At 42.3% G+C, this 25,496-nt stretch overlaps 1 protein-coding gene across 1 annotated transcript in view; it reads right to left on the bottom strand.

Moving 5' to 3' along the window:
* Positions 1-25,496, bottom strand: part of TJP1 (tight junction protein 1) — a gene marked incomplete in the record, with an annotated part of 489,926 nt that overhangs the window by 353,141 nt on the left and 111,289 nt on the right.

The following is a 25,496-nucleotide window of genomic DNA, read 5'->3' as shown; positions in this document are numbered from 1 at the left end:
CCGTTCGGAGGAGGTGAAGTTATTAATTCCTTTTCACCTTCCCATAATCCCTCAGTCATACATATAGCCAAGAGAAAGGAGAACATAAGAAAAGTAGGAAAAAACAGGATGGGTCTTGTGAACTCTCACTATAATGAAATAATATTAATCAGTTAAGCATAAATTCAGTTGTCTTTTATAAGATAGCGAGAGCCAAATGAGCCATCACATGTGGGATCCCATACCCAAGCTGTAAAGTTCACAAGGACACCATAAAATAGGGTCAGATAACAGTTAAGGCAGGTATGTTACTAAACAGGCACAGCAGCCTGTGGAACTTTCCTACTAAAAGCAGCCCCAGAAGAGGCAAAAGTGACAACATTGTAAACTTTAGTAAAAGTATGACAAGTTTACCAAGTGGCTGCCTTACAAATTTGTTCAAAGGAAGCTTTGCTCTAGGGAGTATTCCTTACCACCAAGTAGGCCTTGAGAATTAGAGCCTCAAGCCATGGGGGAACCAGAAAAATAAACAAAAAAGACGAAGAAATTCTAAATTCTTTAGTAGCCTGAAGAAAGAAAAAAAAAAACATAAAAATGGATGGGATTGTGGACTCTTCTTTATTAATCGGGTAAGAGTAAATTACGTTTTTTTTCTTAAGTTGGTTAGAGTCCAGGATTACTAACTGGTTGGGAAATAATGCCCAAGCTGTGGAGCCCAAGAAAAATGGGTGGGACAAATAAAAAAAAGACAGGCACCTATTTAACTGAAACAAAAGCTGCTTCAGCCGAGACAAACACATCAAACTGATAAAATTTAGTAAAAGTATACAGAGACGACAAAGATGTTGCCTTGCAAATCAGATCTACCAAAGGCACATTTTAAAGACTTAGCAAATTGACACTGAAATTGTTAGCTGTAATACGTAATGGCGGTGACCGGCCTTCAAGTAAGCCTTATGAATCCCACTTTTTAAACAGGAAGCTAAGGAAACTGAGGTTGCCTTCTGACCTTGCTTTTGCCTGAAAACAAAACTAATAAAAGGTAGAGGACTGACAAAATTCTTTAGTGGATTCAATATAGGACTTTAAGAGCCCTAACCACATCCAAATTGTGTAACAACCTTTCTTTAGAATTCTTTGGATTCAGACATAAGAAAGGTACCACAACTTCCTGATTAATGTTCTCTTTAGAAACCACTTTAGGTAAGAAACTAGAATAACTACGCAAAACAGCTTTGACCCAATGGAACATTAGATACAGAGGATCACAGGAAAGAGCTGACAACTCAGATACCCTCCTGGCAAAAGGTTAATAGAAACAAAGCCTTCCAGGACAACAACTGAGAGTCCAATTTGTGCATAGGTTTAAATGGAGGCTATTGTAAAATTCGTAACACTAAATTGAGTTTCCATGGATGAGAAATTAGCCTTATAACTGGTCCGACTCCAACCAGGGCTTGAACAAAGACTTTAATATCTGGAATTCTAGCAAGCTTTTTATGAAATCGAAAAGAAAGCGCAGAAATGAGACCGTTCAAAGTACAGGCTGACAGACCCTTATCAAAGCCATCTTGCAAAAATTAAAGAATGTGAGGAATTCTAAAGGAATGCCAAGAATAATCACGCTCCGCCCACCAAGAAAAATTATATCTTCCATACCTTATGATAAATTTTCCTCATAACAGGTTTACAAGCAATTAATCAGGATATCTACCACTGAGTCAGAAACACCCCTTTGAAGAAGAATTCAACCACCAAGCAGTCAAGTTGAGAGATTGAAGATTTTGATAAAAGAAGGGACCTTGAGATAACAGGTCTGAAACCCTGAGGAAGATGCTATGGTGGAACACTGGACATCTGAACCAGATCAGCATACCAAGTCCTACGAGGCTACACAAGAGCTTTAGTACATTTCTGTTTCATCCGAGCAACCACCCTCGGAAGATGCACAATAGGAGGAAAGAAAACTAGATGGAACGGCCAAGGACCCACTAAGGAATATATTAGTTCTGCCTGAGGATCCCTGGACCTTGTTCCATATCTGGGCAGTTTGTGATTTAGACAAGAAGACATGACGTCTATCTTTGGAAGAACCAAACGAAGAACCAAGTGACTGAAAATGTCCTGAATCAAATAATCAGCCTCCCAATTGTTGACTACACAAATGTGGATTGCCGAAATGGTGAGATTCTGCCCAAGCTAGGATGCAAAATACCTCTCATTTCTAGGGCACTGCAAATACCACCTTGGTGGATGCCATATGCTAGTCCAGTGATGTGGTCAGATTGAAAACTAATAAATTGAAATGGCCTGATAAGGGGCCAAGCCTGAAGAGCTCGGAAGATAGCACGAGTTCTAAGACATTGATTGGTAACCTCACCTCTTGAGGAGAACACACTCACTGAGATTTCCAAGGACCCCAAAACAGCACTCAACCTGAGAGACTCCTGCCTGTGGTAATTATTTCCCCAGGACAGACGAATGAAGAAAAAGACATTCCTAAAGAAACAGGATTGGGGGTCAGCCACCAGAACAGGTAATCCCCATTCAACTGCTTTTGCATGCATAGCTGAAGAGGTCAAAGGTGAAACCTCGCAAAAGGAATGGCATCTGATGCTGCAACCATCAGACCCACTGCCTCCATACACAGGGCCACTGAAGTAAGAAGTACTGACTGAAGATTCCAACAAGCAAAACTGGAGTTTGAGCTTGCGTTTATCTGTTAAGTACAGCCGCATTTACACTGAATCTATAAATCTAGGGCTGCAACAAATTATTATTTTCATAATCGATTAATCTGCCGATTATTTTTTCGATTAATCGACTAATCGGATAAAAAAAAGAATCAATAATTGTTTCCTATATTTTGAATAAAATCCACATACTGAGTGTTACAAATATAAACTTCAAACTAAAACTTTACATTAACACAACTGTTTGTCCAATTTTTAAGCATCAGAGAACAGTTTTATAATTAAACAAAACAAAACCTGTTTGAAAAGAGGTAGAACTAGAAAGAGACTATCACTGTTAATAACATTCTGTTATTCACTCTTTCAGAAACTTTGCATTGAAATGCAAAAATCTCAACATGTCCACATGCTTCTGGCTAAGGCTGGTTCTCTGTTTGCAGCTATATTTCCTGCAGCAGAGAAAAGGCACTAAGATGGTGTTGAGGTGATTGAGATGTATAAGTAGGGTTTTGCCAATTTCACCAAAGTGGGATATTTATCTTTGTTAGCTCTTCACCAATGCAAAGTGTTTTTCACCTTGGCAAGGGGCCTCTCAATAAAGTAACCCTTGACTTCATTCTTACATAAAAAATATCTTTAATCTCTATATGCAATGGTAAATAACCAGCTATAAATGTTAGGGGGAAATATCTAGTCTGCTCTAAAAATAAGATATATACATATAGGTTGAATCTGGTACATATCACAATATATTAAAAATATAAAAAAACAATAAAAAACAAATCAAACGCCCTAAGGACTTTATATTTTTACAGTACATATAATCAGCAATAACAAGCAATACGCTAATAATTGTGCAAACAAATAATAGTGCACATCAATTTAAATAACTCCCATCAATCTAGGGCTAGGTGTAAATAACAAGCTTGGCACTATATCATGAAAAGCATAGTTCCAAATCACCTGATTTAATATAAACAATCCAAATGATGACTATTATATCTGGGTTGCACATAAGCCAGAGGTAGTTGTAAACGTATACTGTCCTGAAAAAGTGAAAAGTAGACGTCTGTAGATGTCCTTTAGGCTAAGGACATAACCATAAAACACAATACCATGTGCAGGAGTTCATTGGAGTGAAGTAGCTGGTGTTGTGCACAGACCAACTAATTACAAACCAACTAATCGATTAATCGATTATGAGATTCGTTGACAACTATTTTCATAATCGATTATTATCTATTATGACGATTAGTTGTTGCAGCTCTATATAAATCCTCCCCCAAGGAGGACACTCTTCTAAGAGGAATAAGAGAACTCTATAAGCCATGGCGCCTGAACTAAAGCTATACTCTGAGCTCTGACAACAGAAAGAAGATCCCCCAGACCTTGGTAAAAACTCTGGGAGCTTTAGCAAGTCCAAATAGAAGAGCTACCAACTGAAAAAGTCTGTCTAACATTTTATCACCTCTTTCACTTTACCCTTCCTAGTACTTAGAGTAGGCAAAGAGAATGACTGGGGGTGGAGCTAAGGGAGGAGCTATATGGACAGGTCTGCTGTGGTGCTCTTTGCCACTTCCTGTTAGCAGGAGGATAATATCCCACAAGTAAAGGATGAATCCGTGGACTCGTCGTACCTTATAGAAGAAAATGGGCCGGCATCTAAACTTACATTCTTGCTTTTCAAATAAAAATACCAAGAGAATGAAGAAAATTTGATAATAGGAGTAAATTAGAAAGTTGCTTAAAATTCCATACTCTACCTGAATCACGAAAGAACAAATTTGGGTTCAGTGTCCCTTTAAAGGACCAGTAAATACAGTAGATTTGCATAATCAACAAATGAATGATAAAAAGACAATGCAATAGCACTTAGTCTGAACTTCAAATGAGTAGCAGATTTTTTTTTCTGACAAATTTCAAAGTTATGTCTATATCCACTCTCCCTGTATCATGTGACAGCCATCAGCGAATCACAAATGCATATACGTATATTCTGTGACTTCTTGCGCATGCTCAGTAGGAGCTGGTGACTCATAAAAAAGTGTAAAAAACAAGCAAAAACATTTTGTTGATGGAAGTAAATTTAAAGGTCGTTTTAAATTGAATGCTCTATCTGAATCATGAAAGATTAGTTTTGACTGGAATGTCCCTTTAAGACAGCCAAATTCAATAGTCTTTGGTTATCATACAAACAACTGTGTACTTGCACAATTTAATTTTGTATACTTGAGCCTCTCTGCTACTCAGAAGTCTGCTTCAACAATCTACCTGCAGCTCTCAGCAGGTTTGTCTCACAGCCTCTCTGCAACACAGAAGCTTTCTGCACTGATTGCAGCTGCTCTCAGCCAACTTGTTACAGACTCTCAGCCACAGAGGCTTGCTTCAACAAACTGCATGCAGCTCTCAGCAAGTTTGTTCCACAGTCTTTCTGCAACACAGAAGCGTGTTTCACAGGCTGCCTGTTCACAACCAGCTTGTTATACAGACATTCTGCCACAGAGGCCCTGTTTACAGGCATCATCCTGCTATTGCATTGTTCACAGACTCTCTCCTACACTGAAGCCTGTTTCATAGACTAACTGCTGTTTCCAGTAAGTTTGGTTTACAGCCTTCCTGATGCACATTATTCCTTTTGTTTTCAGCCAGCTTGTTACACAGTCATATAGCCATTGAGGCCTGCTCAGTTTGTCTACTGCTCATGGTTTGTCAAGTTGTTACTAAAGTTTGTTATAGACTCTGTCTAGTGCACTGACAGTTTGCTTCATTGTTATCTATTATACAGACACTATTTCCTAAACCACCTTGTTCCTAATCTTTAACTCAGGAACTCCTTTGATTAAATGGCCATTACTCATCTTTGCACTTTTGCCTTCCTATCTCTGTATACTACGGTCTACTCTGCAGTTGTGGTTCTATAATGTACATTTCCTCCAGTAGTGACGTGTTATATCACGACTCCTGCAGGAGAATTATATTGCACAGCCAGTGTTCTCCTTTGCCCCTCTCTTCAAGGATTCACCTTATACAGGGTACACGAGATCAAATATCCCCTTTATTCTTAAATAATATCCTGAGCCCTTTACTCTTAACCTGCTATTGGAGAGGCAAAGAAATACTGGGAGGTACAGAGAAATGGAAGGGATAGTAAAGTTATGATGCAGGGTGTCTTTGCCTCCTCCTGGTGGCTGGGTGATAAATTCTCAACAGTTAGGCATTGTGGATTCTCATCACCTCAAAAAAGAAGCATTTAACGTACTATAAAGAAAAAAAAAACGGAAAAAAAACAGAAATAAGTGTGAAAATTACATAAATTTAGCCAAGTTCAGAAAGTAATGAGTGCTCACCGCTCCTAATGTCCAGGAGGAATTCTGCTGCATGTCAGCAAGATGGCCACCAGTCACTGAGGACAAGGAAAGTGAAGGTATGCTATTTTAGAGCCAAAACTTTAACCCTTGAGGTCCCAAGTGCAGAAGTAACAATGAGAAAAAAAAATTAAAAAGTACCTCAATTTTCGAGTTTTGAGTAAAAGTGCCCAAAACTGTACATGGCAGGCATGCCCAACTTTCTCCTGGGAGGCTGGTGGCACCTCCACACTGGAAGAAGATAATAACCGCTTGGCTGAACTGTTTACCCCTCTGCCCTCTCTGTACATTCTCTAAGAAGGAAATGGGTCTCAAAATGGTTAGAGATCCCCATCAGACAATGTGAAGATCGGCAAGGAATGAGGTGAATGTTGATGAAGGCAAAATATAGGAGGCATTATGGAAAGGTGGGAGGGATTAAAAAAGTATGTTGGGTGTGTTTGCTGCTTTCTTGTGGACTGCAATTTAATCCCACATGTGATGGCTGGTGGACTCGCCATCTTATGAAAGGAAAAAAAAAAAAAAAAAAAAATTCCCATTTACTTCAAATATCAAGTTACATTTTACTTCAATTTTCCTTTAATTCTGTTAATTATTTTCTGACAAGAATAGGACAATTGAGACTACTCACTTGAGCACTATAATATTGTTACAAACACTGCTGCCTTATAGTGCTTAAAGTGAATGTCAACTTTCATGATAAAATCCCCTGTTTTTAAACAAAATTTAAAAAAAGAGGGGCACTTTCATTCATGAAAGTTTACATTGCACCGGATTTTACAAATACCTTCTTCTCCTGAAACGCCAGATCGCCAATCCCCCCGCCTGCTTCTTCCTGCTGTACTTACACAGCAATGAGGAAACCGGCTTCCTCCCATCACGTCGTGGCCTTAACAAAATGGACGCTCCTGGGGGGGAAGCCGTGATTGGAGGAAGCCGGTTTCGTCATTGCTGACAAAGTACAGAGGACCGATCCGGCGTTTCAGAAGAAGTTAAGTATTTGCAAAATCTGGTGCAATGTAAACTTTCATGAATGGAAGTGCCCCTGGTTTTTAATAGTTTTTTTTTTTTTTTTTTTTTTTTTTTTTTTTTAAAACGGGCACTTTATCATGAAAGTTGATATTCACTTTAAGACACAAGCACACTCCAGAGCCTTACCTCAGTATGGTCTAATGGGAAATGTTTTAAAAGTAATGATGCAACCAACAACTAATAAAAAACACAACCATCTTTTTTGCTGTGATCTTTAACAGCTAAGCCATTTTCACCCCTTGGGGAACCAATATTGAGCTTTTATGCTACCTACATTTATACCCTAATATAAGACAAATTTCTTATAGATTGCTTTTGTTCAGTAGGCCCAGCAGATACACAATATTACATTTATAATTCAAAGCATATGAGATAGCTGCGGCAAAAACTAAAAAAAAAAACATAATTTATGCTTACCTGATAAATTTATTTCTCTTGTGGTGTATCCAGTCCACGGATCATCCATTGCTTGTGGGATATTCTCATTCCCAACAGGAAGTTGCAAGAGGACACCCACAGCAGAGCTGTCTATATAGCTCCTCCCTTAACTGCCATATCCAGTCATTCGACCGAAAACAAGCAGAGAAAGGAGAAACCATAGGGTGCAGTGGTGACTGTAGTTTAAAATTAAAAAATACCTGCCTTAAAATGACAGGGCGGGCCGTGGAATGGATACACCACAAGAGAAATAAATTTATCAGGTAAGCATAAAAATATAATTTATGCTTACCTGATAAATTCATTTCTCCTGTAGTGTAGTCAGTCCACGGGTCATCCATTACTTATGGGATTATAACTCCTCCCTAACAGGAAGTGCAAGAAGATCACCCAAGCAGAGCTGCTACATAGCTCCTCCCCTCTACGTCATATCCAGTCATTCGACCGAAACCATACGAGAAAGGAGAAACTATAGGGTGCAGTGGTGACTGGAGTTTAATTAAAATTTAGACCTGCCGTAAAAACAGGGCGGGCCGTGGACTGACTACACTACAGGAGAAATGAATTTATCAGGTAAGCATAAATTATATTTTCTCCTGTTAAGTGTAGTCAGTCCACGGGTCATCCATTACTTATGGGATACCAATACCAAAGCTAAAAGTACACGGATGACGGGAGGGACAAGGCAGGATCTTTACACGGAAGGAACCACTGCCTGTAGAACCTCTCTCCCAAAAACAGCCTCCGAAGAAGCAAAAGTGTCAAATTTGTAAAATTTTGAAAAAGTGTGAAGTGAAGACCAAGTTGCAGCCTTGCAAATCTGTTCAACAGAGGCCTCATTCTTAAAGGCCCAAGTGGAAGCCACAGCTCTAGTAGAATGAGCTGTAATCCTTTCAGGAGGCTGCTGTCCAGCAGTCTCATAGGCTAAACGTATGATGCTACGAAGCCAAAAAGAGAGAGAGGTAGCCGAAACCTTTTGACCTCTCCTCTGTCCAGAATAAACGACAAACAGGGAAGAAGTTTGACGAAAATCTTTAGTTGCCTGTAAATAAAATTTCAGGGCACGGACGACGTCCAGATTGTGCAAAAGTCGTTCCTTCTTTGAAGAAGGGTTAGGGCACAATGATGGAACAACAATCTCTTGATTGATATTCCTGTTAGTGACTACCTTAGGTAAGAACCCAGGTTTAGTACGCAGAACTACCTTGTCTGAATGAAAAATCAGATAAGGAGAATCACAATGTAAGGCCGATAACTCAGAGACTCTTCGAGCAGAGGAAATAGCCATCAAAAACAGAACTTTCCATGATAACAGCTTGATATCGATGGAATGAAGGGGTTCAAACGGAACACCTTGCAGAACGTTAAGAACTAAGTTTAAGCTCCACGGCGGAGCAACAGTCTTAAACACAGGCTTAATCCTAGCCAAAGCCTGACAAAAAGCCTGAACGTCTGGAACTTCTGCCAGACGTTTGTGTAGAAGGATAGACAGAGCTGAAATCTGTCCCTTTAACGAACTAGCAGATAAACCCTTTTCTAAACCCTCTTGTAGAAAAGACAATATCCTAGGAATCCTAACCTTACTCCATGAGTAACTCTTGGATTCGCACCAATATAAATATTTACGCCATATTTTATGGTAAATTTTCCTGGTAACAGGCTTCCTAGCCTGTATTAAGGTATCAATAACTGACTCCGAGAATCCACGCTTTGATAGAATCAAGCGTTCAATCTCCATGCAGTCAGCCTCAGAGAAATTAGATTTGGATGTTCGAAAGGACCCTGCATCAGAAGGTCCTGTCTCAGAGGCAGAGACCATGGTGGACAGGACGACATGTCCACTAGATCTGCATACCAGGTCCTGCGTGGCCACGCAGGCGCTATTAGAATCACCGATGCTCTCTCCTGTTTGATCCTTGCAATCAATCGAGGAAGCATCGGGAATGGTGGAAACACATAAGCCATGTTGAAGACCCAAGGTGCTGTCAGAGCATCTATCAGCACCGCTCCCGGGTCCCTGGACCTGGATCCGTAACAAGGAAGCTTGGCGTTCTGGCGAGACGCCATGAGATCCAGATCTGGTTTGCCCCAACGATGAAGCAGTTGGGCAAAGACCTCCGGATGAAGTTCCCATTCCCCCGGATGAAAGGTCTGGCGACTTAGAAAATCCGCCTCCCAGTTCTCCACGCCTGGGATGTGGATCGCTGACAGGTGGCAAGAGTGAGACTCTGCCCAGCTAATTATCTTTGAGACTTCCAACATCGCTAGGGAACTCCTGGTTCCTCCTTGATGATTGATGTAAGCCACAGTCGTGATGTTGTCCGACTGAAACCTGATGAACCTCAGAGTTGCTAACTGAGGCCAAGCCAGAAGAGCATTGAAAATTGCTCTTAATTCCAGAATGTTTATTGGAAGGAGTCCATGATCCCTGAGCCTTCAGGGAGTTCCAGACTGCGCCCCAACCTACAAGGCTGGCGTCTGTTGTTACAATCGTCCAATCTGGCCTGCGGAAGGGCATCCCCTTGGACAGATGTGGCCGAGAAAGCCACCATAGAAGAGAATCTCTGGTCTCTTGATCCAGATTTAGCAGAGGGGACAATTCTGAGTAATCCCCATTCCACTGACTTAGCATGCACAATTGCAGCGGTCTTAGATGCAGGCGCGCAAATGGTACTATGTCCATTGCCGCTACCATTAAGCTGATTACCTCCATGCACTGAGCCACTGACGGGTGTTGAATGGAATGAAGGACACGGCAAGCATTTAGAAGTTTTGATAACCTGGCCTCCGTCAGGTAAATTTTCATTTCTACAGAATCTATAAGAGTCCCTAGAAAGGGAACTCTTGTAAGTGGCAATAGAGAACTCTTTTCTACGTTCACCTTCCACCCATGCGACCTTAGAAATGCCAGAACTATCTCTGTATGAGACTTGGCAGTTTGGAAGCTTGACGCTTGTATCAGAATGTCGTCTAGGTACGGAGCCACCGCTATGCCTCGCGGTCTTAGTACCGCCAGAAGAGAGCCCAGAACCTTTGTAAAGATTCTTGGAGCCGTAGCTAACCCAAAGGGAAGAGCTACAAACTGGTAATGCCTGTCTAGGAAGGCAAATCTTAGATACCGATAATGATCCTTGTGAATCGGTATGTGAAGGTAGGCATCCTTTAAATCCACTGTGGTCATGTACTGACCCTCTTGGATCATGGGTAGGATGGTTCGAATAGTTTCCATTTTGAACGATGGAACTCTTAGGAATTTGTTTAGGATCTTTAAGTCCAAGATTGGTCTGAAGGTTCCCTCTTTTTTGGGAACCACAAACAGATTTGAATAGAATCCTTGCCCGTGTTCCGACCGCGGAACTGGGTGGACCACCCCCATTAGTAAGAGGTCTTGTACACAGCGTAGAAACGCCTCTTTCTTTATTTGGTTTGCTGACAACCTTGAAAGATGAAATTTCCCTTGTGGAGGAGAAGCTTTGAAGTCCAGAAGATATCCCTGAGATATGATTTCCAACGCCCAGGGATCCTGGACATCTCTTGCCCAAGCCTGGGCAAAGAGAGAAAGTCTGCCCCCCACTATATCCGTTTCCGGATAGGGGGCCCTCACTTCATGCTGTCTTAGGGGCAGCAGCAGGTTTTCTGGCCTGCTTGCCCTTGTTCCAGGACTGGTTAGCTTTCCAACCCTGTCTGAAGCGAGCAACAGTTCCTTCCTGTCTTGGAGCAGAGGAAGTTGATGCTGCTCCTGCCTTGAAGTTACGGAAGGCACGAAAATTAGACTGTTTAGCCTTTGGTTTGGCCCTGTCCTGAGGCAGAGCATGGCCCTTACCTCCAGTAATGTCAGCGATAATTTCTTTCAAGCCGGGCCCGAATAATGTCTGCCCTTTGAAAGGAATATTAAGCAATTTAGATTTAGGAGTCACATCAGCTGACCAGGATTTAAGCCACAGCGCTCTGCGCGCTTGAATGGCGAATCCGGAGTTCTTAGCCGTAAGTTTGGTTAAGTGTACTACGGCATCAGAAATAAATGAATTAGCTAGCTTAAGGACTTTAAGCTTGTTCATAATCTCATCCAATGGAGCTGTGCTAAGGGTCTCTTCCAGAGACTCAAACCAGAATGCCGCCGCAGCAGTGACAGGCGCGATGCATGCAAGGGGTTGTAATATAAAACCTTGTTGAACAAACATCTTCTTAAGGTAACCCTCTAACTTTTTATCCATTGGATCTGAAAAAGCACAGGTATCCTCCACCGGGATAGTGGTGCGCTTAGCCAGAGTAGAAACTGCTCCCTCCACCTTAGGGACCGTCTGCCATAGGTCCCGTGTAGTGGCGTCTATTGGAAACATTTTTCTAAATATAGGAGGGGGTGAAAAGGGCACACCGGTCTATCCCACTCCTTGTTAACAATTTCTGTAAGCCTTTTAGGTATAGGAAAAACGTCAGTACACGCCGGTACTGCAAAATATTTATCCAGCCTACATACTTTCTCTGGAATTGCAACCGTGTTACAATCATTCAGAGCCGCTAATACCTCCCCTAGTAATACGCGGAGGTTCTCAAGCTTAAATTTAAAATTTGAAATCTCTGAATCCAGTTTACTTGGATCAGACCCGTCACCCACAGAATGAAGCTCTCCGTCCTCATGTTCTGCAAATTGTGACGCAGTATCAGACATGGCTCTACTATTATCAGCGCGCTCTGTTCTTACCCCAGAGTGATCGCGTTTACCTCTTAATTCTGGCAATTTAGATAGTACTTCAGTCATAACATTAGCCATGTCTTGCAAAGTGATTTGTATGGGCCGCCCTGATGTACTTGGCGCCACAATATCACGCACCTCCTGAGCGGGAGGCGAAGGTACTGACACGTGAGGAGAGTTAGTCGGCATAACTTCCCCCTCTTTGTCTGGTGATAATTTTTTAACATATAAAGTTTGACTTTTATTTAAAGTGACATCTATACATTGAGTGCACAAATTTCTATTGGGCTCCACATTGGCCTTTAAACATAGTGAACAAACAGATTCATCTGTGTCAGACATGTTTAAACAGACTAGCAATGACACTAGCAAGCTTGGAAAAAACTTTTAAATAAATTTACAAGCTATATAAAAAACGCTACTGCGCCTTTAAGAAGCACAAAAAGGTGTCACAGTTGAATTAACAATGAACCAAATTAGTTAAAGCAACCACATTTTTACAGTAAATGTATAAAGTTAGCAGAGGATTGCACCCACCAGCAAAAGGATGATTAACCCCTTAATACCCAAAACGGATAACAGTTGAAATAATAAACGTTTTTATCACAGTCAAACACACTGTCACAGGTCTGCTGTGACTGATTACCTCCCTCAAAACTAGTTTTGGAGACCCCTGGGCTCTGTAGAGACGTCCTGGATCATGGAGGATTAGAAATAGGAAAACTGTGACTGAATTTTTAATGTGCAATAAAGCGCTAAAATAGGCCCCTCCCACTCATATTACAACAGTGGGGAAGCTCAGTAAACTGTTTTTATGCAGAAAAAACGACAGCCATGTGGTAAAAATCATGCCCATAAAGTTTTATCACCAAGTACCTCAGAAAAAACGATTAACATGCCAGTAAATGTTTTAAAATTGAAAATTATGAAGTGTTATTAATAAGCCTGCTGCTAGTCGCTCTCACTGCAGTGAATGGCTCAAATATTACTTTAATATTGACAGTGTTTTCTAGTGAAATTCCATTCCCCAGAAATACCTCAGAGTATACATACATATTTATCAGCCTGATACCAGTCGCTACTACTGCATTTAAGGCTGCACTTACATTACATCGGTATTAGCAGTATTTTCTCAGTCAATTCCATTCCTTAGAAAATAATTTACTGCACATACCTCCTTGCAGGTGGGCCCTGCATGCTATCCCCTGTTCTGAAGTTACCTCACTCCTCAGAATGGCCGAGAACAGCAAGTGGATCTTAGTTACGACCGCTAAGATCATAGAAAACTCAGGCAGATTCTTCTTCTAATGCTGCCTGAGAACAAACACACCCCGGTGCCGTTTAAAATAACAAACTTTTGATTGAAGAAATAAAAAACAGAATTTATGTTTACCTGATAAATTACTTTCTCCAACGGTGTGTCCGGTCCACGGCGTCATCCTTACTTGTGGGATATTCTCCTCCCCAACAGGAAATGGCAAAGAGCCCAGCAAAGCTGGTCACATGATCCCTCCTAGGCTCCGCCTACCCCAGTCATTCGACCGACGTTAAGGAGGAATATTTGCATAGGAGAAACCATATGGTACCGTGGTGACTGTAGTTAAAGAAAATAAATTATCAGACCTGATTAAAAAAAACCAGGGCGGGCCGTGGACCGGACACACCGTTGGAGAAAGTAATTTATCAGGTAAACATAAATTCTGTTTTCTCCAACATAGGTGTGTCCGGTCCACGGCGTCATCCTTACTTGTGGGAACCAACACCAAAGCTTTAGGACACGGATGAAGAGAGGGAGCAAATCAGGTCACCTAAATGGAAGGCACCACGGCTTGCAAAACCTTTCTCCCAAAAATAGCCTCAGAAGAAGCAAAAGTATCAAACTTGTAAAATTTGGTAAAAGTGTGCAGTGAAGACCAAGTCGCTGCCCTACATATCTGATCAACAGAAGCCTCGTTCTTGAAGGCCCATGTGGAAGCCACAGCCCTAGTGGAATGAGCTGTGATTCTTTCGGGAGGCTGCCGTCCGGCAGTCTCGTAAGCCAATCTGATGATGCTTTTAATCCAAAAAGAGAGAGAGGTAGAAGTTGCTTTTTGACCTCTCCTTTTACCAGAATAAACAACAAACAAGGAAGATGTTTGTCTAAAATCCTTTGTAGCATCTAAATAGAATTTTAGAGCGCGAACAACATCCAAATTGTGCAACAAACGTTCCTTCTTTGAAACTGGTTTCGGACACAGAGAAGGTACGATAATCTCCTGGTTAATGTTTTTGTTAGAAACAACTTTTGGAAGAAAACCAGGTTTAGTACGTAAAACCACCTTATCTGCATGGAACACCAGATAAGGAGGAGAACACTGCAGAGCAGATAATTCTGAAACTCTTCTAGCAGAAGAAATTGCAACTAAAAACAAAACTTTCCAAGATAATAACTTAATATCAACGGAATGTAAGGGTTCAAACGGAACCCCCTGAAGAACTGAAAGAACTAAATTGAGACTCCAAGGAGGAGTCAAAGGTTTGTAAACAGGCTTAATTCTAACCAGAGCCTGAACAAAGGCTTGAACATCTGGCACAGCTGCCAGCTTTTTGTGAAGTAACACAGACAAGGCAGAAATCTGTCCCTTCAGGGAACTTGCAGATAATCCTTTTTCCAATCCTTCTTGAAGGAAGGATAGAATCTTAGGAATCTTAACCCTGTCCCAAGGGAATCCTTTAGATTCACACCAACAGATATATTTTTTCCAAATTTTGTGGTAAATCTTCCTAGTTACAGGCTTTCTGGCCCGAACAAGAGTATCGATAACAGAATCTGAGAACCCTCGCTTTGATAAGATCAAGCGTTCAATCTCCAAGCAGTCAGCTGGAGTGAAACCAGGTTCGGATGTTCGAACGGACCCTGAACAAGAAGGTCTCGTCTCAAAGGTAGCTTCCAAGGTGGAGCCGATGACATATTCACCAGATCTGCATACCAAGTCCTGCGTGGCCACGCAGGAGCTATCAAGATCACCGACGCCCTCTCCTGATTGATCCTGGCTACCAGCCTGGGGATGAGAGGAAACGGCGGGAACACATAAGCTAGTTTGAAGGTCCAAGGTGCTACTAGTGCATCCACTAGAGCCGCCTTGGGATCCCTGGATCTGGACCCGTAGCAAGGAACTTTGAAGTTCTGACGAGAGGCCATCAGATCCATGTCTGGAATGCCCCACAGCTGAGTGACTTGGGCAAAGATTTCCGGATGGAGTTCCCACTCCCCCGGATGCAATGTCTGACGACTCAGAAAATCCGCTTCCCAATTTTCCACTCCTGGGATGTGGATAGCGGACAGGTGGCAGGAGTGAGACTCCGCCCATAGAATGATTTTGGTCACTTCTTCCATCGCTAGGGAACTCCTTGTTCCCCCCTGATGGTTGATGTACGCAACAGTTGTCATGTTGTCTGATTGAAACCGTATGAACTTGGCCCTCGCTAGCTGAGGCCAAGCCTTGAGAGCATTGAATATCGCTCTCAGTTCCAGAATATTTATCGGTAGAAGAGATTCTTCCCGAGACCAAAGACCCTGAGCTTTCAGGGATCCCCAGACCGCGCCCCAGCCCATCAGACTGGCGTCGGTCGTGACAATGACCCACTCTGGTCTGCGGAATGTCATCCCTTGTGACAGGTTGTCCAGGGACAGCCACCAACGGAGTGAGTCTCTGGTCCTCTGATTTACTTGTATCTTCGGAGACAAGTCTGTATAATCCCCATTCCACTGACTGAGCATGCACAGTTGTAATGGTCTTAGATGAATGCGCGCAAAAGGAACTATGTCCATTGCCGCTACCATCAACCCGATCACTTCCATGCACTGAGCTATGGAAGGAAGAGGAACGGAATGAAGTATCCGACAAGAGTCTAGAAGCTTTGTTATTCTGGCCTCTGTCAGAAATATCCTCATTTCTAAGGAGTCTATTATTGTTCCCAAGAAGGGAACCCTTGTTGACGGAGATAGAGAACTCTTTTCCACGTTCACTTTCCATCCGTGAGATCTGAGAAAGGCCAGGACGATGTCCGTGTGAGCCTTTGCTTGAGGAAGGGACGACGCTTGAATCAGAATGTCGTCCAAGTAAGGTACTACAGCAATGCCCCTTGGTCTTAGCACAGCTAGAAGGGACCCTAGTACCTTTGTGAAAATCCTTGGAGCAGTGGCTAATCCGAAAGGAAGCGCCACGAACTGGTAATGCTTGTCCAGGAATGCGAACCTTAGGAACCGATGATGTTCCTTGTGGATAGGAATATGCAGATACGCATCCTTTAAATCCACCGTGGTCATGAATTGACCTTCCTGGATGGAAGGAAGAATAGTTCGAATGGTTTCCATCTTGAACGATGGAACCTTGAGAAACTTGTTTAAGATCTTGAGATCTAAGATTGGTCTGAACGTTCCCTCTTTTTTGGGAACTATGAACAGATTGGAGTAGAACCCCATCCCTTGTTCTCTTAATGGAACAGGGTGAATCACTCCCATTTTTAACAGGTCTTCTACACAATGTAAGAATGCCTGTCTTTTTATGTGGTCTGAAGACAACTGAGACCTGTGGAACCTCCCCCTTGGGGGAAGTCCCTTGAATTCCAGAAGATAACCTTGGGAGACTATTTCTAGCGCCCAAGGATCCAGAACATCTCTTGCCCAAGCCTGAGCGAAGAGAGAGAGTCTGCCCCCCACCAGATCCGGTCCCGGATCGGGGGCCAACATTTCATGCAGTCTTGGTAGCAGTGGCAGGTTTCTTGGCCTGCTTTCCCTTGTTCCAGCCTTGCATTGGTCTCCAAGCTGGCTTGGCTTGAGAAGTATTACCCTCTTGCTTAGAGGACGTAGCACCTCGGGCTGGTCCGTTTCTACGAAAGGGACGAAAATTAGGTTTATTTTTTGCCTTGAAAGGCCGATCCTGAGGAAGGGCGTGGCCCTTACCCCCAGTGATATCAGAGATAATCTCTTTCAAGTCAGGGCCAAACAGCGTTTTCCCCTTGAAAGGAATGTTAAGTAGCTTGTTCTTGGAAGACGCATCAGCCGACCAAGATTTCAACCAAAGCGCTCTGCGCGCCACAATAGCAAACCCAGAATTCTTAGCCGCTAACCTAGCCAATTGCAAAGTGGCGTCTAGGGTGAAAGAATTAGCCAATTTGAGAGCATTGATTCTGTCCATAATCTCCTCATAAGGAGGGGAATCACTATCGACCGCCTTTATCAGCTCATCGAACCAGAAACATGCGGCTGTAGCGACAGGGACAATGCATGCAATTGGTTGTAGAAGGTAACCCTGCTGAACAAACATCTTTTTAAGCAAACCTTCTAATTTTTTATCCATAGGATCTTTGAAAGCACAACTATCCTCTATGGGTATAGTGGTGCGTTTGTTTAAAGTGGAAACCGCTCCCTCGACCTTGGGGACTGTCTGCCATAAGTCCTTTCTGGGGTCGACCAAAGGAAACAATTTTTTAAATATGGGGGGAGGGACGAAAGGAATACCGGGCCTTTCCCATTCTTTATTAACAATGTCCGCCACCCGCTTGGGTATAGGAAAAGCTTCTGGGAGCCCCGGCACCTCTAGGAACTTGTCCATTTTACATAGTTTCTCTGGGATGACCAACTTGTCACAATCATCCAGAGTGGATAATACCTCCTTAAGCAGAATGCGGAGATGTTCCAACTTAAATTTAAACGCAATCACATCAGGTTCAGCCTGTTGAGAAATGTTCCCTGAATCAGTAATTTCTCCCTCAGACAAAACCTCCCTGGCCCCATCAGACTGGGTTAGGGGCCCTTCAGAGATATTAGTATCAGCGTTGCCATGCTCTTCAGTATCTAAAACAGAGCAGCCGCGCTTACGCTGACAAGTGTTCATTTGGGCTAAAATGTTTTTGACAGAATTATCCATTACAGCCGTTAATTGTTGCATAGTAAGGAGTATTGGCGCGCTAGATGTACTAGGGGCCTCCTGAGTGGGCAAGACTCGTGTAGACGAAGGAGGGAATGATGCAGTACCATGCTTACTCCCCTCACTTGAGGAATCATCTTGGGCATCATTGTCATTATCACATAAATCACATTTATTTAAATGAATAGGAATTCTGGCTTCCCCACATTCAGAACACAGTCTATCTGGTAGTTCAGACATGTTAAACAGGCATAAACTTGATAACAAAGTACAAAAAACGTTTTGAAATAAAACCGTTACTGTCACTTTAAATTTTAAACTGAACACACTTTATTACTGCAATTGCGAAAAAACATGAAGGAATTGTGCAAAATTCACCAAATTTTCACCACAGTGTCTTAAAGCCTTAAAAGTATTGCACACCAAATTTGGAAGCTTTAACCCTTAAAATAACGGAACCGGAGCCGTTTTAAACTTTAACCCCTTTACAGTCCCTGGTATCTGCTTTGCTGAGACCCAACCAAGCCCAAAGGGGAATACGATACCAAATGACGCCTTCAGAAAGTCTTTTCTAAGTATCAGAGCTCCTCACACATGCGACTGCATGCCATGCCTCTCAAAAACAAGTGCGCCACACCGGCGCGAAAATGAGGCTCTGCTTATGCTTTGGGAAAGCCCCTAAGGAATAAGGTGTCTAATACAGTGCCTGCCGATATTCTTATATCAAAATACCCAGATAAAATGATTCCTCAAGGCTAAATATGTGTTAATAATGAATCGATTTAGCCCAGAAAAGTCTACAGTCTTAATAAGCCCTTGTGAAGCCCTTATTTACGATCGTAATAAACATGGCTTACCGGATCCCATAGGGAAAATGACAGCTTCCAGCATTACATCGTCTTGTTAGAATGTGTCATACCTCAAGCAGCAAGAGACTGCATACTGTTCCCCCAACTGAAGTTAATTGCTCTCAACAGTCCTGTGTGGAACAGCCATGGATTTTAGTTACGGTTGCTAAAATCATTTTCCTCATACAAACAGAAATCTTCATCTCTTTTCTGTTTCTGAGTAAATAGTACATACCAGCACTATTTCAAAATAACAAACTCTTGATTGAATAATAAAAACTACAGTTAAACACTAAAAAACTCTAAGCCATCTCCGTGGAGATGTTGCCTGTACAACGGCAAAGAGAATGACTGGGGTAGGCGGAGCCTAGGAGGGATCATGTGACCAGCTTTGCTGGGCTCTTTGCCATTTCCTGTTGGGGAGGAGAATATCCCACAAGTAAGGATGACGCCGTGGACCGGACACACCTATGTTGGAGAAACTAAGTTTAAAACACCACAGTCCTCTCACACGTCCTATCTTTAGTTAGGTGCAAGAGAATGACTGGATATGACGTAGAGGGGAGGAGCTATGTAGCAGCTCTGCTTGGGTGATCCTCTTGCACTTCCTGTTAGGGAGGAGTTATAATCCCATAAGTAATGGATGACCCGTGGACTGACTACACTTAACAGGAGAAATTATGTTTTCTCTTGTAAGGTGTATCCAGTCCACGGATCATCCATTACTTGTGGGATACCAATACCAAAGCTAAAGTACACGGATGAAGGGAGGGACAAGGCAGGTACTTAAACAGAAGGAACCACTGCCTGTAAAACCTTTCTCCCAAAAATAGCCTCCGAAGAAACAAAAGTATCAAATTTGTAGAATTTTTAAAAAGTATGAAGCGAAGACCAAGTCGCCGCCTTGCAAATCTGTTCAACAGAAGCCTCATTTTTAAAGGCCCATTTGGAAGCCACAGCTCTAGTAGAATGAGCTGTAATCCTTTCTGGAGGATGCTGGCCAGCAGTCTCATAGGCTAAGCGGATTATGCTTCTTAGCCAAAAAGAAAGAGGTTGCCGAAGCCTTTTGACCTCTCCTCTGTCCAGAGTAGACAACAAACAAAGCAGATGTTTGACGAAAATCTTTAGTAGCTTGTAAGTAAAACTTTAAAGCAGGGACCATGTCCAGATTGTGTAATAGACGTTCCTTCTTTGAAGAAGAATTAGGACACAAAGACGGAACCACAATCTCCTGATTGATATTCTTATTAGATACTACCTTAGGTAAAAACCCAGGTTTGGTACGCAAAACTACCTTATCTGCATGGAAAATAGCTACCAAAAAAAGAACTTTCCAAGATAAAAGTTTGATATCTATGGAATGAAGAGGTTCAAACGGAACCCCATGAAGAACTTTGAGAACCAAATTTAAGCTCCAAGGTGGAGCAACAGGTTTAAACACAGGCTTGATTCTAACTAAAGCCTGACAAAATGCCTTAACGTCTGGGAGATCCGCCAGACGCTTGTGCAAAAGAATAGATAGCGCAGAAATCTGTCCCTTTAAGGAACTAGCTGACAATCCTGTCTCCAATCCTTCTTGGAGAAAAGATAATATCCTGGGAATCCTGACCTTACTCCATGAGTAGTCCTTGGATTCACACCAATAAAGATATTTACGCCATATCTTATGATAGATTGTCCTGGTGACAGGCTTTCATGCCTGAATTAAGGTATCAATGACTGACTCGGAGAAACCACGCTTTGATAAAATCAAGCGTTCAATCTCGAGGCAGTCAGCCTCAGAGAAATTAGAATTGGATGGCTGAAAGGACCTTGAAGTAGAAGGTCCTGTCTCAGCGGCAGAGTCCATGGTGGAAAGGATGACATGTCCACCAGATCTGCATACCAAGTCCCGCGTGGCCACGCAGGCGCTATCAAGATCACCAATGCTCTCTCCTGCTTGATTTTGGCAATCAGGCAAGGGAGCAGAGGAAACGGTGGAAACACATAAGCCAGGTTGAAGGACCAAGGCGCTGCTAGAGCATCTATCAGCGTTGCCTTTGGGTCCCTGGACCTGGATCCGTAACAAGGAAGCTTGGCATACTGGCGAGACGCCATGAGATCCAGTTCTGGTTCGCCCCAACGATGAACCAATTGTGCAAACACCTCCGGATGGAGTTCCCACTCCCCCGGATGAAAAGTCTGTTGACTTAGAAAATCCACCTCCCAGTTCTCTACACCTGGGATATGGATAGCTGATAGATGGCAAGAGTGAAACTCTGCCCAGCGAATTATCTTTGAGACTTCTAACATCGCTAGGGAACTCCTTGTTCCCCCTTGATGGTTGATGTAAGCCACAGTCGTGATGTTGTCCGAATGAAATCTGATGAACCTCATTGTCGTTAGCTGAGGCCAAGCCTGAAGAGCATTGAATATCGCTCTTAGTTCCAGAATGTTTATTGGAAGGAGTGACTTCTCCTGAGTCCACGATCCCTGAGCCTTCAGGGAGTTCCTTGTCTCTTGATCCAGATTTAGTAGAGGGGACAAATCTGTGTAATCCCCATTCCACTGACTGAGCATGCAGAGTTGCAGCGGTCTGAGATGTAGGCGTGCAAACGGCACTATGTCCATTGCCGCTACCATTAAGCCGATTACTTCCATGCACTGAGCCACTGAAGGGCAAGGAATGGAATAAAGAACACGGCAGGAATTTAGAAGTTTTGATAACCTGGACTCCGTCAGGTAAATCTATCAGAGTCCCTAGGAAGGAAACTCTTGTGAGGGGGGATAGAGAACTCTTTTTCTCGTTCACCTTCCACCCATGCGACCTCAGAAATGCCAACACTATGTCCGTATGAGACTTGCCAATTTGGAAGTTTGACGCCGTTCCTTCATGCTGTCTTAGAGGCAGCAGCAGGCTTTTTGGCCTGCTTACCCTTGTTCCAGGTCTGGTTAGGTCTCCAGACCGTCTTGGACTGAGCAAACGTTCCCTCTTGTGTTGTATTAGAGGAAGTTGATGCTGCACTTGCCTTGAAGTTTCGAAAGGCACGAAAATTAGACTGTTTGGCCCTTGATTTGGACCTATCCTGAGGAAGGGCATGACCTTTTCCTCCAGTGATATCAGCAATAATCTCCTTCAAACCAGGCCCGAATAGGGTCTGCCCCTTGAAGGGAATGTTAAGCAGCTTAGATTTTGTAAGTAACGTCAGCTGACCATGATTTAAGCCATAGCGCTCTGCGCGCCTGGATAGCAAAACCAGAATTCTTAGCCGTTAGTTTAGTCAAATGAACAATGGCAACAGAAACAAAAGAATTGGCTGGTTTAAGTGCTCTAAGCTTGTCAAGTATGTCATCCAATGGAGTCGCTACCTGTAAAGCCTCTTCCAGAGACACAAACCAGAACGCCGCAGCAGCAGTGACAGGAGCAATGCATGCAAGGGGCTGTAGGATAAAACCTTGTTGAATAAACATTTTCTTAAGGTAACCCTCTAACTTTTTATCCATTGGATCTAAGAAAGCACAACTGTCCTCGACAGGGATAGTAGTACGCTTTGCTAGAGTAGAAACTGCTCCCTCCACCTTAGGAACTGTCTGCCATAAGTCCCGTGTGGTGGCGTCTATTGGAAAAAAAAATTCTAAAAATAGGAGGGGGAGAGAACGGCACACCTGGTCTATCCCATTCCTTAGCAATAATTTCTGTAAACCTTTTAGGTATTGGAAAAACATTAGTACACACCGGCACTGCATAGTATTTATCCAGTCTACACAATTTCTCTGGCACTGCAATTGTATCACAGTCATTCAGAGCAGCTAAAACCTCCCTGAGTAACACGCGGAGGTGTTCAAGCTTAAATTTAAATGTAGAGATGTCAGAATCAGGTTGCATCATCTTCCCTGAGTCAAAAACATCACCCACAGAAAGAAGCTCTCCTTCTTCAGCTTCTGCATATTGTGAGGCAGTATCAGACATAGCTCTTAAAGCGCCAGTATGCTCTGTATTTCGTCTAACTCCAGAGCTATCGCGCTTTCCTCTAAATTCAGGTAGTCTGGCTAATACCGCTGACAGTGTATTATCCATGACTGCCGCCATGTCTTGTAAAGTAAACGCTATGGGCGCCCTAGATGTAATTGGCGCCATTTGAGCGTGAGTCCCTTGAGCGGGAGTCAAAGGATCTGACATGTGGGTAGAGTTAGTCGGCATAACTTCCCCCTCGTCAGATTCCTCTGGTGATAAATTTTTTAAAAACAGAATATGATCTTTATTGCTTAAAGTGAAATCAGTACATTTGGTACACATTCTAAGAGGGGGTTCCACAATGGCTTTTAAACATAATGAACAAGGAGTTTCCTCTATGTCAGACATGTTTGTACAGACTAGCAATGAGACTAGCAAGCTTGGAAAACACTTTAAATCAAGTTAACAAGCAAATATAAGAAACGGTACTGTGCCTTTAAGAGAAACAAATTTTGTCAGAATTTGAAAAACAGTGAAAAAAGGCAGTAAATCAAACGAAATGTTTACAGTGTGTATAATAAACTAACAGAGCATTGCAACCACTTGCAAATGGATGATTAACCCCTTAATTCAAAAAACGGATCAAAAAAACGATAGACGTTTTTTAATAGTCACACCAAACTGCCACAGCCTTGCTGTGGGCCTACCTTCCCCAACAAACGATTTTGGAAAGACTAAGAGCCCTTTAGAGATGTCCTATAGCATTCAGGGGGCTCCTGGAGGAAGCTGGATGTCTCAGTCTGTAAAAGTTACTGCGCAAAAAAGCGCTAAATTAGGCCCCTCCCACTCATAGTAACACAGTGGAAAGCCTTTCTAGGCAAATTTAAGCCATCCATGTGGAAAAAACTAGGCCCCCAATAAAGTTTTATCACCAAAGTATATATAAAAACGTTTAAACATGCCAGCAAACGTTTTATATTGTAAATATAATATTATTTATTGTATATATAATATTACCTCAGAAAGTAAGCATGATACCAATCGTTATTAAATCACTGTATTCAGGCTTACCTTACATAAATTTGGTATCAGCAGCATTTTCTAGCCTTCACATCTTCTAGAAAAATCTTAACTGCACATACCTCATAGCAGGAAAACCTGCACGCCATTCCCCCGCTGAAGTCATCTCTCTCTTCAGTCATATGTGAGAACAGCAATGGATCTTAGTTACAACCTGCTAAGATCATAGAAATCACAGGCAGATTCTTCTATTTTTCTGCCTGGAACAAAATAGTACAACTCCGGTACCATTAAAAATAATAAACTCTTGATTGAAGCAAAATAACAGCTACATTTCACCACTTCTCTCTTACTACCTCCATGCTTGTTGAGAGTTGCAAGAGAATGACTGGATATGGCAGTTAGGGGAGGAGCTATATAGACAGCTCTGCTGTGGGTGTCCTCTTGCAACTTCCTGTTGGGAAGGAGAATATCCCACAAGTAATGGATGATCCGTGGACTGGATACACCTTACAAGAGAAATATATATATATAAATATAAATAATACTGAAAATAGCCAAGTGACCACTGCTTTTACTTTGATCAACTTACTAAATTTGTCATCATAGGAAGCCAGATGTGAAATAGGGGCCCATACAGGCTTTTGGGGGTGATAATATAGATTAGAGAGGCCCCATTTTTAGTACCGAAATATAAGCACTTTTTTTCTTGCCAGGTGTTCACTGTAACTACAGTGATCACCTGAATAAAAAAATATATATAAAAATGTATATATATATATTTATTTATTTTTTTTTTTTTTTTTTTTATTATTATTTTTTTTGAGAGAGGAACTTTTAAACTAGAAAATAAACTTTGAGGTCTGTACACATACCAGATTTTTTTATTGCACATATGACCCATTTCCAAGAAAATCACCATGTGTTTTTTTAACTTTATTTTTAAAAAATCTGCCATATGGTACTGCTCTAAGCCCACAAACTATTCTCTTTCAAATGAGGGGTCTTGGGGGTTTGTAGCTGCTATGGGAGCTGAGATCGAGGGACTTTAAGAACCCCGCCCAATCTAGCTCCCTTGCAGCCTAACCAGCTACACAGAGCTTCCCAGTTCTGCCTACTTTGTGAAGTCACCACGTGCATACGTGGCGACGTCACCGGCACTTTCATGAAGCCTGTGAGTGCTTCCCACAAGGCCACCAATAATCCATGGCCTGTAGTGTGGGGAAATCGACGAAGACCGTGTTTGATCTGCGATTCCCCTGCATGATGAAAAAGGCTCATCCTGTGCACACAGGCCACAATGTGCATGACGACTATAGCTGATCATGCGCATCGAAAAGGTTGTTACTTTAAAGAGAGTTGGTCAAACTAGATAGCTGATTGTCTTTCATGGCTTACATTTTTTTATAGCAATAGTTCATATTCTACTTGACAAACTGATAGTTTAGGAATATTTTGCAAAGCTTCGAGACTTTAAAAGGGCTATATACTGGACCCACAGAAAAGTGAGTGTGTGTGTGTGTGTGTGGTGTATATTTTAACACGATAAAGGAAAAAGGAATGGAGAGGAAATGTAGGTGCT

This window comes from Bombina bombina, chromosome 6 (genome assembly GCF_027579735.1).
Source record: "Bombina bombina isolate aBomBom1 chromosome 6, aBomBom1.pri, whole genome shotgun sequence".
Lineage (NCBI taxonomy): Eukaryota > Metazoa > Chordata > Amphibia > Anura > Bombinatoridae > Bombina > Bombina bombina.
The sequence above is the reverse complement of the archived record's forward strand: the minus strand, read 5'-3'. Positions and strand labels throughout refer to the sequence as shown.